The sequence below is a fragment of the Myotis yumanensis genome, unplaced genomic scaffold, assembly GCF_028538775.1.
Source record: "Myotis yumanensis isolate MYYU_CA2020_CCGP unplaced genomic scaffold, mMyoYum1.0.hap1 SCAF_3, whole genome shotgun sequence".
Classification (NCBI taxonomy): domain Eukaryota; kingdom Metazoa; phylum Chordata; class Mammalia; order Chiroptera; family Vespertilionidae; genus Myotis; species Myotis yumanensis.
The window spans coordinates 66,334,623-66,350,156 of NW_027223754.1; positions in this window are offsets into that span (position 1 = coordinate 66,334,623).

Sequence of the window (15,534 nt, forward strand, 5' to 3'; positions counted from 1 at the left end):
TAACGGTAGTATAGTGCAATGGAAAGAACATTGAATTAAAGTAAAAAAATAGCTTGAACTTTAATTCTGTTTTGGTCTGTTGTTGGATGGATCATATTAATTGTCATATTTAAAAAAGACATTAAGCAAAATATTATACTAATGATTTTTATCTTTGAATCTTATGTATTCCCTAATGGATTTCTTTACATGTATAGCTTTATTCTCTTTGCACCAAAGAACACATTTGCTTCCATCTTCCCTCTGCTCCAAAACTGACAGTTGAATATATTTGAAACTATGAATAAAAATATGTCCTCTACAGTATTCTGTGACATATCTCTAATATTGACCCATTCTCTTTGTATTTTTGCTGTCTGACTTCATATTCATTATTTTTAAGTATATATTTTTATTGATATAAGAGAGGAAGGGAGAGGGAGAGATAGAAACATCAATGATGAGGGAGAATCATCGATTGGCTGTTGTCTGCACACTCCCCACTGGGGACTAAGCCTGAAACCTGGGCAAGTGCTTTGATGGAGAATCAAACCATGACCTTCTGGTTCATGGGTTAATGGTCAGTCACTGAGCCATATTGGCCTGGCCACATTTATTATTATTAGTCATTTTCATGTTTGGGAAATTTACATTTAAATCATGTTTAGCCTTTTGAGTAAAGTGCCACACATCAGTTCTTTTATGGATATCTGACTTTGATATTATTTCCCAGTCAATGGTATTGACCTCCCATGCACTTTATACTAGGAGTGTTTTTCTATTCTTAAGAAAAGCATTCACGCCCTGGCTTGTGTGGCTCAGTTGGTGGAGCATCATCCCATGCACTGAGAGGTCACCTGTTCAATACCTTGTCATGGTTTTGGGCTAGAACCCCAGTAGGGGATGTGCAGGAGGCAGCCAATTGATGTTTCTTTCTCTCCCTCTACCTTCTTCTCTCTTAAATAAATTTTAAAACATAGTGAAAAACAACACCAACAAAAAATTTACTGTCTAAATCGAGTACCAGTGATATTGAACTACCCAATGTCCCTATTATTTTAAAACTATCTTCAAATGACTATCTCAGTGCCCACCTTAAGAACTCCAAGAAATAACTCAGATTTTATCATTCAAGTAAATAATTTTCAGCAAAATTATTATAATGTATGCATACATGTGTTAATATTTGTGTATAAATATATGTTCATACATACATTGATGTGCATGTATATTTACATAGAGATTTTTAAAATATTTCTTACACCTTTATTATTAGATTTTATGTGTAAATACAGAAGCCCAGGTAATGTATGGAATGTTTAGTTAATAAAACTTTATGTATAAAATATAATTGTATGATTCTGAGGAACCAAGAATTAAAACTTTTTTGATATTTTCAGTCTAATAGAAACAGCCTGAAGGTAAAAAATGTTGTTTTCTATTAACCAACAACAGCAAATGCATTACCTTAACATTTTTTTCGACTTCTATTTTCTGTCCTTTGCAGATACAACATAATAAAAATATAAGAGCTTTATATTGTTAAAAACAAGACAGCAGGCCCAAAATGGGATCGCTTATGCTAAGCTCCATGTCACTAAGCAGATTTAACTTAACTGAGTTCAGATCAGAACTAGTTAGGCAATCTACCTCATAGACTCTTGCCATCCCCTAGAGCAGCGGTTCTCAACCTGTGGGTCGCGACCCCTTTGGGGGTCGAACGACCCTTTCACAGGGGTCGCCTAAGACCATCGGAAAACACATATAAAATTACATATTGTTTTTGTGATTAATCACTATGCTTTCATTATGTTCAATTTGTAGCAATGAAATTGGGGGTCACCACAACATGAGGAACTGTATTAAAGGGTCGCGGCGTTAGGAAGGCTGGGAACCACTGCCCTAAAGGAAAGTAGCATTGCAGGTTATTACCAACCCACGTTTTCTTTTTGCCCAATATAACTTCTTTGTTTTGTTCCTGTTTCCATGTACTTATAAAAATCTTTTATTTTGTACAGCTCCTCAGAGCTCCTTTCTATCTGCTAGAAAGTATGTTGCCCAATTCAAAGCGATTTTGCTCAATAAACTCTTAAAATTTTCCATAAGCCTCTGTTTATCTTTTGACGGTTCTGGTGCCAAAAGACAAACCTGAAGTAGACCCCAGATGCTCCCCAGAAGCATTGAGCAGCCAGAGGTAGGCTCCTGTTCAACCCTGGAGCTCCACTTTCTCGCTGCCGCTGGAGGTGGTAGGGAAGTCCCCCTGGGATCTTAGCTCCTCAGCTTTTGTGTTAATGAGCTTCAGTCCTATTTTGAGCATTTCTTTTCCTTGGCTGGGTCCAGCTTAAAAGCAGGACAAGTTCTGCAGTCAAACCGTGTCTGACTTAGAAACTGGCCTCGGTCTGGGTCATACCGGGTCTGACTTAAACCTGACTGGGCCCAATGTGAAGCCTGGGTAGATTAACTAATAATGATGATGATAATAATAATAATAATAATAATAATAATTTAAGGCTGAATAAGCAAGTTAATTTTGCCAAATGCAATTTTGAATTACAGTGGCCACAGCGGAGAACTTTTAACTTAGATAAGCTTATTTATTTATGAGGTGCCTTAGCAAAAAGAAGACTCAGCCAAGAGCTCCTAAGGTAGGGGAATTTTTTTTTTCCTTTCTCTATAGTTTCTGGAGTCATCTGTTGGGACACACCACTTGCTCTGTGACCTGCAGACTGGAATCCTGGGAAAACTGACCGAAGTCAGCAAAGTGTAAGAATTCTTACCAAAGTCAGCTCTCCCAGCTCTCTCTGTGTGGTGCCTGGTGAAGAGAGGAAAGTAAAATTTCATGTTGTTCTTTCCTTTCCAAATTCAGACTGGCAGGTAAAAAACATTAGTAAGAATTCAATATTTCATTTGTGACTTACACATTTGCTTTTGGGTACTCACTGATGGTTGATCCTTTCTCTCCCAGGAATAATTATTGCCTTCTTGTTTGTCTCATTTTGTATCCTGAGAACTTGGCTCAGCAACCATCAGGTTGGGAATGACAAAAAAAATACGGTCAGACAGAAATGGGGGTTGCAGGAGTAAATTATATAGTACAACAGCTGACAATGCTCTCTGAAGAAAAGATTTAAAAAATACACAAAGGTAAGGAAGATCAGGGGCATTTCTTATTGTGGATGGTACAATTTAATTAGAGTTGCCAGGTAGAACTAAAAGAGAGGGTGGCATTTGAGCAGAGATTTGAAGAAAGGGAAATACTCAGTCATTTAGTTCTCAAAGCTCTGTAACCATGGCTCCTCTGGTCTGCTTGAAGAACAAGAAGGCCAACTGGGCGACGGCAGATTGAATAAGTGCTGTAGGATATGTAAAGTGAAGCAGACTGTGTAGAGTGGTGTATTGATCATTTGACAGATGCGGGCTCTTGTGGGACACAAGGGGAACCATTATGAGTGAGAAAAGTAACTGTCATATGGTAGACAGTCATTCAGATAAAGCGTCAAAAAGTTGTTTTATCATTGGAATAAAGTGAGAAGGTAAAGAAAATCAGGTTTTAAATTTATTATGGATAGGGATAGTGAAGTTAAAAAAAATTACTTTAGTTTTAGAATGAGTGAGGCCAGTCTTAAAATCTTGGGAGTGCATTTACAGGAGTGACCTTGGGATGGACTATGTCTGTATTCACAGACCAGACTGTTTCTGAAAGTGCCTGACACTTATATACATCGTTGTTTAATGAATGATATCAGATAGGAAGGGCAAAGAAGGAGGTGTTCTCCTAACAGCAAACTGACTCCATCTTCACACTCACTTATATGAAGGCCATCCAGGAGGGCAGAATCACCTCTTGAGAAGACGACAAGAAATCATTCAGTAAAGTGGTTTAGGTAAACAAAGACAGGCACCACAACATATAAATTCCCAATAGCAAAGGTTTAATGTTAATCTTATTACACTCCCATATCCCTGCTCCACATTATTAACAAATGGCTCTGATCCCTCCTGCCAAATGGATTCTTCCATTGTGTAACACCACCATTTTCCACATGTGTGTACCAAGTGTGTACACTGAAAGAAAGAATGACAATCACTGCAGGAGGCTTTTTATAGTCCAGGTGTGGAAGTGCTGTATATTATTTCAGCCCATATTCCATTGGTCAGGAAGATCCAATGAGACCCTTTCATGCTTTGAATGAGGATTTATCTTTAATAATCTCTATTTTTTTTTAATTTTGATAACCAATGATGCTAGATTTTTTGATAGAAGGCTGAGCATTGAGAGTAAAGATGAAGCCAGGGGTTGGCATAAGATGAAATGAGATAAGAGGGAATGAGCATAAAGAGGAAGGCCAAGAAATATTTTTACTACACATTGCACCACAAGAGGAGGATATCTTCAATTAAACCACTTTTAGAATGCCAATGTAGAATATACTGAACATAAAATTTAATAAAGTTATTAACTGATTACTTGCTAAGATAGAACATATTGCACTTATATTACATGGAATAACTGAAAATGTTTATCGAAGGTAATTATAGATTTGATATTCTACTTAGTATTTACATATATATTTTATTAAAAATATGTTTGGAAAGAAAACTTATTTTCAATACTTTATGATCCTATAGAAATATTATGTTCCTACTTAGATTGCCTTGATCCAGAGAAATAATCTGCATGTTAGAAACTAAAAACAGATACTGATCTTGATTTTTTTTTAATAGAAGAAATGGTTCCTTAAGTTTTGGAAATTAAAACAACCAGTGCCAGGCCAGTTTTTTTTAAGTATTCTTGATTTCAGTTCTGAGATAATCTGCAAAAGCAGGTTTTTAGATTTGTCCTTAGTAAATCTACAGGAACATACTAATGAGCTCTTCTGACATAAATGCAGTTGCTCTTTCCAAACCAAAAGGTTAACTGTTTTTTCATCAATGTACTTTCAATCCATTATTTTACATTTCAGAAGGATGCAGGTGGTAATATCCCTTCATAGCCTCAAGAAGTAAATCAAGAAGGTCAGGCTTGAAAAGTTCACAATGATATTGAATATATTGACATCCAAGAAAGACTAATGGGATGAAATAATGAAGGCTATAACAATTATAATGGAGAACATAGAGCAAATTAATAGTAATCATCCCATAACATAGATAATTCAATAGTGACTTCCTTTTAAAACTATGAAAAGATTACATTACATATATAATAGCTAAGATTATATATATATATAATTTTATATATATATATAATGACTCAGAAGAATGTTATATCTTGATCAAATCTGGGGGGAAATTTCTGTTTTTCAAAAGTCAATATCAACTGGGCAAGTTGATGGGTAAACACCAATTTGTATAACAAGAACTTTTGGATTTTGTAAAACCCAAGCTTCCATTCACATATACACAAAAACATATATATGTACTTATGTACTTACAAAATATTGAGGGCTTACTACTTATATAAAAGACCTCACTGCTAAAGATATAGAATTAAAATTAAAGATAAATAAAGAGAGATGTTATAAAATATGAAATCTGCTAAGAAGTAATATCTTTTAGTGGAGAGATGATGGCTAATGCTCATGTAGATGCTTATAAGATAGTTGTTAATTAAATAGCCCTTTTTATTTCTAACTAGAGGCCCAGTGCACAAAATTTGTACACTGGGGGGTGTCCCTCACCCAGCCTGCACCCTCTCCAATCTGGGACACCTCGGAGGGATGTCTGACTGCCGGTTTAGACCCAATCCCAAACCAGCAGTCAGACATCCTTCTCACAATCTGGGACTGCTGGCTCCTAACTGCTCGCCTGCCTGCCTGCCTGATTGCCCCTAACCACTTCTGCCTGCCAGCCTGATCACTCCCTAACTGCTCCCCTCCTGGCCTGATTAATGCCTAACTTCCCTCCCCTGCCAGCCCTATAGCCCCCAACTGCCCTCCCCTGCAAGCCTGGTCCCCCCCAACTGCCCTCCCATACTGGCCTGGTTGCCCCCAACTGCCCTCTCCTGCTGGCTTGATCTCACCACAACTGCCCTCCTTTGTTGGCCAATTTGGTTCTGATTGGTCAGTTTCTATGCCAGTCAGCATCAAAAGCTCTGCCTCTTAGGCAGCCATTGGCTCCTCACAGTTGACCCAGATTTGGTTCTTTTTTAAAAAATATATATATTTTATTGATTTTTTACAGAGAGTTAGAAACATTGATCAGCTGCCTCCTGCACACCCCCTACTGGGGATGAGCCCGCAACCAAGGTACATGCCCTTGACCGGAAATGAACCTGGTACCCTTCAGTCCACAGGCCGATGCTCTATCCACTGAGCCAAACCAGTTAGGGCACCATATATGGTTCTGATTGGTCAGTTCCTATGCCAGTCAGTGTCAAAAGCTCCGCCTCCTAGGCAGCCATTGGCTCCTCACAGTTGACCCAGATTAGGTTCTGATTGGTCAGTTTCTATACCAGTTAACGTCAAAAGCTCCGCCTCCTAGGCAGCCATTGGTTCCTCACAGTTGACCCTGATTTGGTTCTGATTGGTTGGTTTCTATGCCATCAGCATCTATCAACTGGGCCTGATCAAAAAGGTGGGGCTGATCAGCAGCCCTGGTGGAGGCCTGGAGAGAAATGGAGGCTCGGCTGTTGGAGAGAAAGAGAGAAGCAAGTGCTGATCAACAGCTGCCACAGAGGCTATGGATCAGACCCTGCTTCTTTCTTCAGGCCTCTCTCTGGACCTCATCCACAGCCCCCTCAGCAGTCAATGCTGGGTCACCATGCCTGCAGCCTCAGCAGTCAGTGCTGGGTTGCAGGACTGGCTTCCAGTTGGTCGAGCCTCTGGTCGTGACAGACCCAGGGCTTTTATATATTACGATGACATTTAGTTGATTGTCTTAAATTTGCCGAATAAGTTAATATATCAGCAAATAATACTTTTTCTTTCTCTTTTTTAATATCTTTACTTTTTCGCCTTTCTCAAATTGTATAATACCCATTTTTACAATGTATATAACTATTTTATTATCACTTTTAATCTTTATTGTTAAACATATTACATTTGTCTCCTCTTCCCCCCCATCGACCCTATTTAGCCTGCTCCACCTCATGCATTCACCACACTATTGTCTGTGTCCATACAAGTTCTTTGATCTCTTCCCACCCACTCACCCACCCCCACCTTCCCTCTGAGATTCAGCAGTTACTTACAGATTTCTATGTCACTAGATCTATTTTGTTCATCAGTTTGCATATACCTATTTTAAATGCCATTTAAAAACTTATAAAATACCATAGGATAACATACTAATAGTTAAGATTCAAGTATATTATAAAGGGATAAGATTTATAATATGACATAAACTCTATTCCTAAAATATTGAATATACAAGATTAGAAAGTGCTGGAATGAGTGAGTTGGATTAAGATTTTCTGTGTACAACCAAAAAAATAATAAAAGTAGGGTAGAGGCATCTTTGAAGAACCACTAAGTCTACATTAATTTTTTTAAAAAAATATGTTATTATTTATTTTTAGAGAGAGAGGAAGGGAGAAGGAGAGAGAAATAGAAAAATGAATGCATCAATATTGATCAGCTGCTTCCTCCATTGGCTGTCTCTTGTATACTCCCTGATGGGAATCAAGCCTGCGACCCAGGCATGTGCCCTTACCAAGAATCAAATCCTGGAATCAAACCCAGGAATGAAACTTGGGACTTCTAGTTCCATAGATTGATGCTCAAACATTGAGCCACACCGGCTGGGTAACATTAAAATTCAATTTGAATTCATCTAACTGAAAAGACAGCTTCTTATTTTTTGACTATTGTATTGCTATTTTATTTTTTAAATTTATTGGGATGACAAAAGTTAAAAAATTATACAGGTGTCAGATGCACAATTCCACAACAGACCATCTGTACACTGTAGTATGCGTTCACCTCCCCAAGTCAAAACTCCTTCTATCAACATTAATCCCCTCATACCCTCCCCCACTTCTCTCCAACCTCACCCCTGCTGTCCATGTCCATGAGTTTTCTTTTCTCTTTCTTTTTTTCTCAATCCCTCCAACCCCCCAACGCAGCCCCTCAATGCCCGCCCCACCACAGCTGCCAGCCTGCTCTCTGAAAGAAAGCTTATTAGTAAACTTTTGCAAATATGCTCACTTTTCTACCTCCAAGTGCAGTGCTCTTCTCTCCTTAATGCATTTCACACACTTTCCCTTGCTAAAACACAACTGGATTATTTCAACATTTGCTTTGCCCCAGTGCATATCAAAGATTTTTCATTTCTCCACTAAAAGAACTGAATTTGTCACCCAGGGTAAGTTGCATACAATTGTTTCCCTTGAATTACAATATTAAAATTCACTCCATTGGGAACAGCTAAATCACCTTGTGTGCATCGGTAGGAGGGTTCAGGCATCTGAGTTTATCCCCTGTCTCTATCATTTACTGACTGGATGAGCATGTATTAGCTGACAAATTAATGTTCTTTGTTCATGTGCAAAGTTATTGTTTTAGAAATCAATTGTTAAATTCATTCAAAATATAATAATAAAATTCTTATTTAATAATCAGTAGAGTGGTCAAATAATTTGTCAACCACAATAGGCTAGTTTAATATTGAATGTGGGTCCTCTTAGTAGTTATTCTTAGACCACAGATGTAAACTGGATTATCCTGGGCAAACTAGGTTGGATGACCAACATAAACAAGTGTGAATAAAATTAGCTATGTGAATGATAATGATAATGTTGATGTCTCAGAGTTAGCAGCACTCTCTTGAAAATATTCAAGAAATGTAAATTAAATGTGTTTTCATTTCCATCTATTCAAGCGTTAGTGTTAATCAAGCATGGATTTATTCTATTCTCTCTCTCTCTCTCTCTCTCTCTCTCTCTCTCTCTATATATATATATATATATATATATATATATATGAATTTAGGCCAACAAGTGTTTTTCTTGGATTCTTTCAGCTATCTCATGTGTAATATAAAATTATCTCTTTGTCTTTTTATGAATTAATGTGACAATTAAATGTGAAAACCTGCTGGTGCCAAGAGAGAGAGAGGGAGAGAGAGAGAGAGAGAGAGAGAGAGAGAGAGACCAAATAAAGTGCCTAATACAAAGCACTCTGTTTCATTTCTTTCTCTACTGAGCAAAGTATATTAGTATATATAAGCAACACTTTCTAAGAATCAATGATAATTGATTGGAATTATTCATGGGCCCATCTGGTTTAGATTACTGTCTTCAATGGTACTTAAAGGTAAATTTAACTTAACATGCCAAAAAAAATCAAAGAATTACCTGAAAATTGTAACATTTTCTATGGTATAAGGTTATAAATATTTTACAAAAGAATTAATTTAAGCATGAGTATATATGGCAAAATTTACATAACACACTGGATGTGCCTTATCTATAAAAATAAAAGCATAATACACTAATTAGACCAGACAGCCAAACGACCTTCTGGACGTCATTCCAGAGGTCCTTATGGACAAAGCCCAAGCGGCGGGGGCCAATGCAGAGGCGGTTAGGGGCAATCAGGCAAGCAGGTGAGTGATTAGGGGTGATTAGGCAGGCAGGCAGAGTGGTTAGGGGCAATAAGGCAGGCAGGCGAGCGGTTAGGGGCATCAGGCAGGCAAGTGAGTGGTTAGGGGAGATCAGGCAGGCAGGCAGAGGCAGGGGTGATTAGACAGGCAGGCTAGTGGTTAGGGGTTATCAGGCAGGCAAGTGAGTGGTTAGGGAAGATCAGGCAGACAGGCGAGTGGTTAGGGGTGATCAGGCAGGCAGGCAGACAGAGGGGATTAGGGGTGATCAGGCAGGCAGGCAGGTGAATGGTTAGGAGGGATGTCCAACTGCCAGTTTAGGCCCAATCCCGCAGGGATCCCTGGCAGTCGGATATCCCCCGAGGGGTCCCAGATTGCTAGAGGGTGCAGGCTGGGCTGAAGGACACCCCTTTCCCACTTGCACAAGTTTCATGCACCAGGCCTCTAGTATTTATATAAAGTCATTTTCACTAGATGATTTTTTAAAAATATTAGGTCTATATGGTTAAATAAACATGAGAATATGACAAATGTACTCAATTTATTCCAAATTATATACTACCTATTTAAAGACTATTGAAATGAAATAGGAAAGTGATAAATGAAATCATTTAAACAGATATGTCACGTGTTTGATTCTTATTCCTCTAATTTGAATCCTGGCTTATATTTTAATATAATTTCTATTATTATGCCTTTTTAAAGAATACTGCTCATTTTACTGTCTATATTTTATTTCTTTGTTTATTCAGAAAACATGATATACAAACTTAGATATTGTAGTTTTTCATTTTCTACATTACTTATTATTTCTTTTTGATTAGGTTAAGATGTACTGTGGTATTTGATTATACTATGGTTTTCCTAGATTCTTGATTTAATTTTTATAGGCAATGACCATAGGTTGGGAGCTAATTATAGTACTCTAAAAAGTAATTGGCATTTTTAGAGTTATCAATATCTAGCATTTCTTGTTTTGAGTATCATGTCAAAATTTCTATGGAAACACAAGCCTGTTGGCTATAGACTAAATGGTTGTGCCCAACACCCAGTTCACATGTTAAACTGTATCCCCCATGTGCTAATATCAGGAGGTGGAGCTTTTGACAAGTGATTAAGTCATGAGGGTGCAGCCCTCCCAGTGGGAGTAGAACCCTTCTGCCCTGTGATGGCAGTGAGGAGGCAGCTGATTAAGAACCAAGAAACAGTTTCTCAGCAAGCCCCTAACCTGCTGGAGCCTAGATCTTGGACTTCCCAGCCTCCAAAACCATGAGAAATAAGTTTCTGTTGTTTGTAAGCCACCCAGACTATGGTATTCTGCTATAGCATCCTGATGGGATTGGTTGTGAAAAGATTTTTTTAAAATTCCTGAATTACTAATACATCATGTATTGTCAATGGCTGGACATTTTGGGAAATCATGAGTGGTTATATTTAGGAGCAGAGCTCAGCCCCCTGTTTCATATTCTGCTAAATAAGGACATGGGCACATACCGTTGTGAAACTATGGCTTAATTTTCTGATCTCAAACACAGAACAGTGATGACAGCTTTGATGTCTTGGTAGCTATAGCAGCGTTTGTAATATGCTCTGATGTTAGTGCTTTGTGTTAAGCATTTATAGCATCTTGAATAAATCGAAGCTTCAAACCTAATAGATTTGCCTTGTAGCTTTATAAAAGTGAACATACCCAATATTCTTAGTATTTAGACATTGTCTTATATTATAGAAGAGTTCTATTTAAGTTACTGGCTTACCTGCTTCATAATTATAAATAATTATTGACTTTATTCTGCCAGGTTTAAAGTCTTACTGAAGACTCAGAGGCGACTTTATTGATCAACACTACAGGGACAGCTGACTACAAAGTGACTCACCACTGTTGGTCAGATAATTAATGTTCACCAAAGCAAATTGACAAAACCACAGACTGCAGTGTTGAGAAGGAAAAATTAAGATTTCTTACCTGAAGAAATTTTAGTACAATTAGGTTAGATTTGCAAATACCAAACCCAAACATACAGTTTATTATGATCTCTCAGACTCACCAAATTCAGTGTAAAGCTATTTTATTCTTCCAACACTAGCTGGACTGACTGTATTAAGCATAGCCACAGTATCTTACGTTCTAGAACAGTGAGGGCGAACCTATGACACATGTGTCAGAGGTGACATGCGAACTCATTTTTTTGGTTGATTTTTCTTTGTTAAATGGCATTTAAATATATAAAATAAATATCAAAAATATACATCTTTGTTTTACTATGGTTGTAAATATCAAAAAATTTCTATATGTGACACGGCACCAGAATTAAGTTAGGGTTTTTCAAAATGCTGACACACCGAGCTCAAAAGGTTCTCCATCACTGTCCTAGAACATCATCAATCTTCATACCTGCAGTTGTAGAATATGGATGAAAAAAGTTCCCCTCTCCTCTACTCCCTCCTGTCCCCTCACTTTTCTTTGACTGGGGAACCCATTGCCTATTAAACTGTTACAGAAAATTCGATTTGACAAAATGTTAACTTACTTCTATTGTTTTAAAAGTTAAAACAAAACATTTTAAATAAACAAATACAGGCTAAATATGCAGCCTGATCCCCTGGAATGCTCCCCTTGAACTAGCATGCTGCCCCTGTCCCTGGAGCACCACTGGCATACACCTCTCCCCTTGGTGGGGGGCCCTGGCCTGCCCGCCATGATGCCTTAGTCTCCACCCCAGCATTATTCCCTTTCTTCCATAATCCTGGGCAGAAAAAGGCCTTGCTCCAACCCAGCTTCTCTCATTTCTCTTCCCTGGGAGTTCAGCGTTGAGTGCATATGAAATGGGACTTTCTACCCTACCCCAGTGCACTTTCAGTTCCTGAGCTCCACTCACACTGCACCCTGCTCCCACACCACCTCACCCCACCACCCCAAAGATACACTGGACTTGGGAATTGGGGAGGGGTTCTGGTTAAAAGAAGACCCCTTTCCCGTGACATTTGAAAGGAAAGGGACCCCTGGGGATCCCTCATTCAGCCCCTCTCCCTTCAAACAATTAATGGCCCCTCAATCAATATTTGAGCCTCCTGGTTTCCCTTACTCCTAGGTGAATCCTTGGTAATGGTTTTGGCAACTTTGGTATTAAATGGCAATTCTCAAGGAGGGGAAAAGTGTATATATACATATGCAAGTATATGTTAATGTATAATATTATACATTATAATGAACTACTTACCAATAATATTTTCTCACACTTATTCTTACCCAACTTAAATTCTCTGATCCTTCATTAATAGCAATCCTGTTTGTATACCTTCAACTGCTCTGCTCTCTTTTCATATCGGTAGGCTGGGTTGCAATTCTAATTAAAGCCAGCTCTCAGTATACTGCATGCCTACACTATATACATCCGGAAATGGTTTTTAAAAAGTCATGTTTTCACTTGTCTTATTTTAACTTCATAATCACTATCTTTGAGTGAGACTTTAATGCTACCACATTTCCTTTGCTGGAATCACTTACCTTCATTCTTATACTATTTTTCTATAACTCTGTTCCCTCTTCAGATTTATATATATATATATATATATATATATATATATATATATATCCTATCTAATAATAGACAAACATGGTAATTGCCCATACCTTCGCTATGCCTCCCATTGGCTAATCAGCATGATATGCCAATTAACCAGCAACAAAGATGGCAGCTAATTTGCATACTGCAGGCGGGGCCGGCAGCACGTGACACTGCCCGCGGGACCCAGGCCTGAACCCCTGACCTGGCGAGGCGGGGCTGGCCACACTATGCTGCCCACGGGCCCCGGGCCCCAGACCTCTGACCTGGTGAGGTGGGGCCGGCAGCACTTGATGCTGTTGGGGGACCCAACCTTGGATCCGTAACCTGGCAAGGGAGCAAAGCGGCGGAGAAGGGAGAGAGCCCAGGTGGCAGAGAAGGGAGGGAGCCGAGGGCTAAGTGGCGAAGGGAGGGAGTGAGGCAGAAGAGAAGGGAGCGAAGCCCTCCTCGGTGGGCTTCGCTCCCTTCTCTGCTTCAGTGCAGTCTCAGGAATCCCTATTCTTGCAGGAATAGGCCCGAGGAAGCCCTATTCTTTCAAGAATCTTCCTGCAACGGGCCTCTAGTATATGTATGTGTGTATGTATATATATATATATCAGAGAGGAAGGGAAAGGGGGGGAGAGAGAGAGAGGGGGAGAGAGAAAGAGAGAGAGAGAGAGAGAGAGACTTCAATGATGAGAGAGAACCATTAATTGGCTGCCTCATGCACGTCCCACACTGGGGATCAAACCCTCAACCCAGGCATATGTCCTGACCTGGAATGGAACCATGGCCTCCTAGTTCATAGGTCAATGCTCTACCACTAAGCCACACCAGCTGGGCCTTCTTCAAATTTTAATAACTATTCCACTCTCTTCATAGTTGATAACTTCTCTCTAAAAGTGATTCCCTGAAGCATCCTGTTATTTCTACCATTTAAAAATAGATCAAACAAACAAAAAAACAACAAACCCTCAAAACTATATCCCTTAAATCAAACTAGATTTTGCTAAAATCACAATGACATCCATATTCATGCCATATTGAGCGACCAATAGTCACGCTTTATCTCATTTCATTGATACACATTGTCTCATTCTCCTCCTTGAAACAACTTCTTTATTTAGCTTTTAGATGCCATATACTCTTAGCTGTCCTGCTTATTGCACATTCATTTAACTTCTCCAAAAATGAAGCATTTGGTCTGGGCCACATAAATGAAATGACAAAGGGTACATCACTGTTTGGGAAGTGTCTCAATAAGACATGCACATTGTGCTTCCACTGTGATTCTACCACCTTAAAAAGTTACCTGTGGAAAATGTATATAACCTGCTATGTGCAAAGAGAAAGTGTAACTGAAGTGCCAAGGCTGAACAACAAAATGCCACCAATACTGGTCAAATGAGGCATCTAAAAATTGTATACTACAGATTTAGGCAAAAGTGTCCTGAAAGAACTACAACGAAATCTGAGAGGGAAGAAACTGCATCATCCAGTTAACCTTAAAGAATTGAGTGACTAGTCACTAACTAAATGTTCTGGTTTTAAAAATATTTTTTTAAATGTGCTTGTGTGTGCGTGAGTGTGTGTATGTGTATACTAACTTTGAAATGTTTTCTACCATATCCCTCTACTCTATGTGTTAACTTAGACACTAACAAATGAACTGAACAAAATACATTAAAATTTAACCCTGAATTTTGTTAACATTTCTCTACCATTCATATATACATTTAAAGCCCTAACTGATGATGGTTATCATTAAAAATATTTTATATTCACCACAGTTAAAATAATATACATTTATTCTCAAGTAGAAATTGTAGTTTTAAAATTATCTTTAAAAATGTGTAAATCATAATTTCTTTTCTCTTAACGTTTTCTAACATATTTAGGATACTTTCTTTCAATATATTCAGGAACATATTCTATCTAAATATAGTTTAAGACAATCCAATTAAGTAAGAAAACCAATAAGTATCAATTAATGCATTCCAACTACATATTGGTGACTTGATTGTGCTGCTAAATGATAATCTCTACTAAAATATAATTTAATATGTTATTTCACAATATAATTCATGACTTGGCTCCCTATGGAACTTTATACTCTTCTTATAGAAAGGTATAGATATAATAAGATGGATGTGGGGAAGCTAGTTGTTACATGGAAGTTGGAACAAATGACTCATAAAATGTGAAGCATAACTACCACCATTATTTCAAAATTTATCCTTGGCTTCATGCTGTCAAATTTTAAATTTTATTTAATTTTCTATTAATTGGACATCTATAAAATGTCAGGAAAGGAATGTGTAAAGAATTTCAGATCTAAAAAACTAAAAAGTAAACTAATTGACTAAGTTTTCTTACTGACTCCCAGGACACTGGTTAAAAAATACTTTTACTGTTATCATCTTGTTTCAATCTAAATCTACAAAGCATTTAAGATAAGTAATACATATTA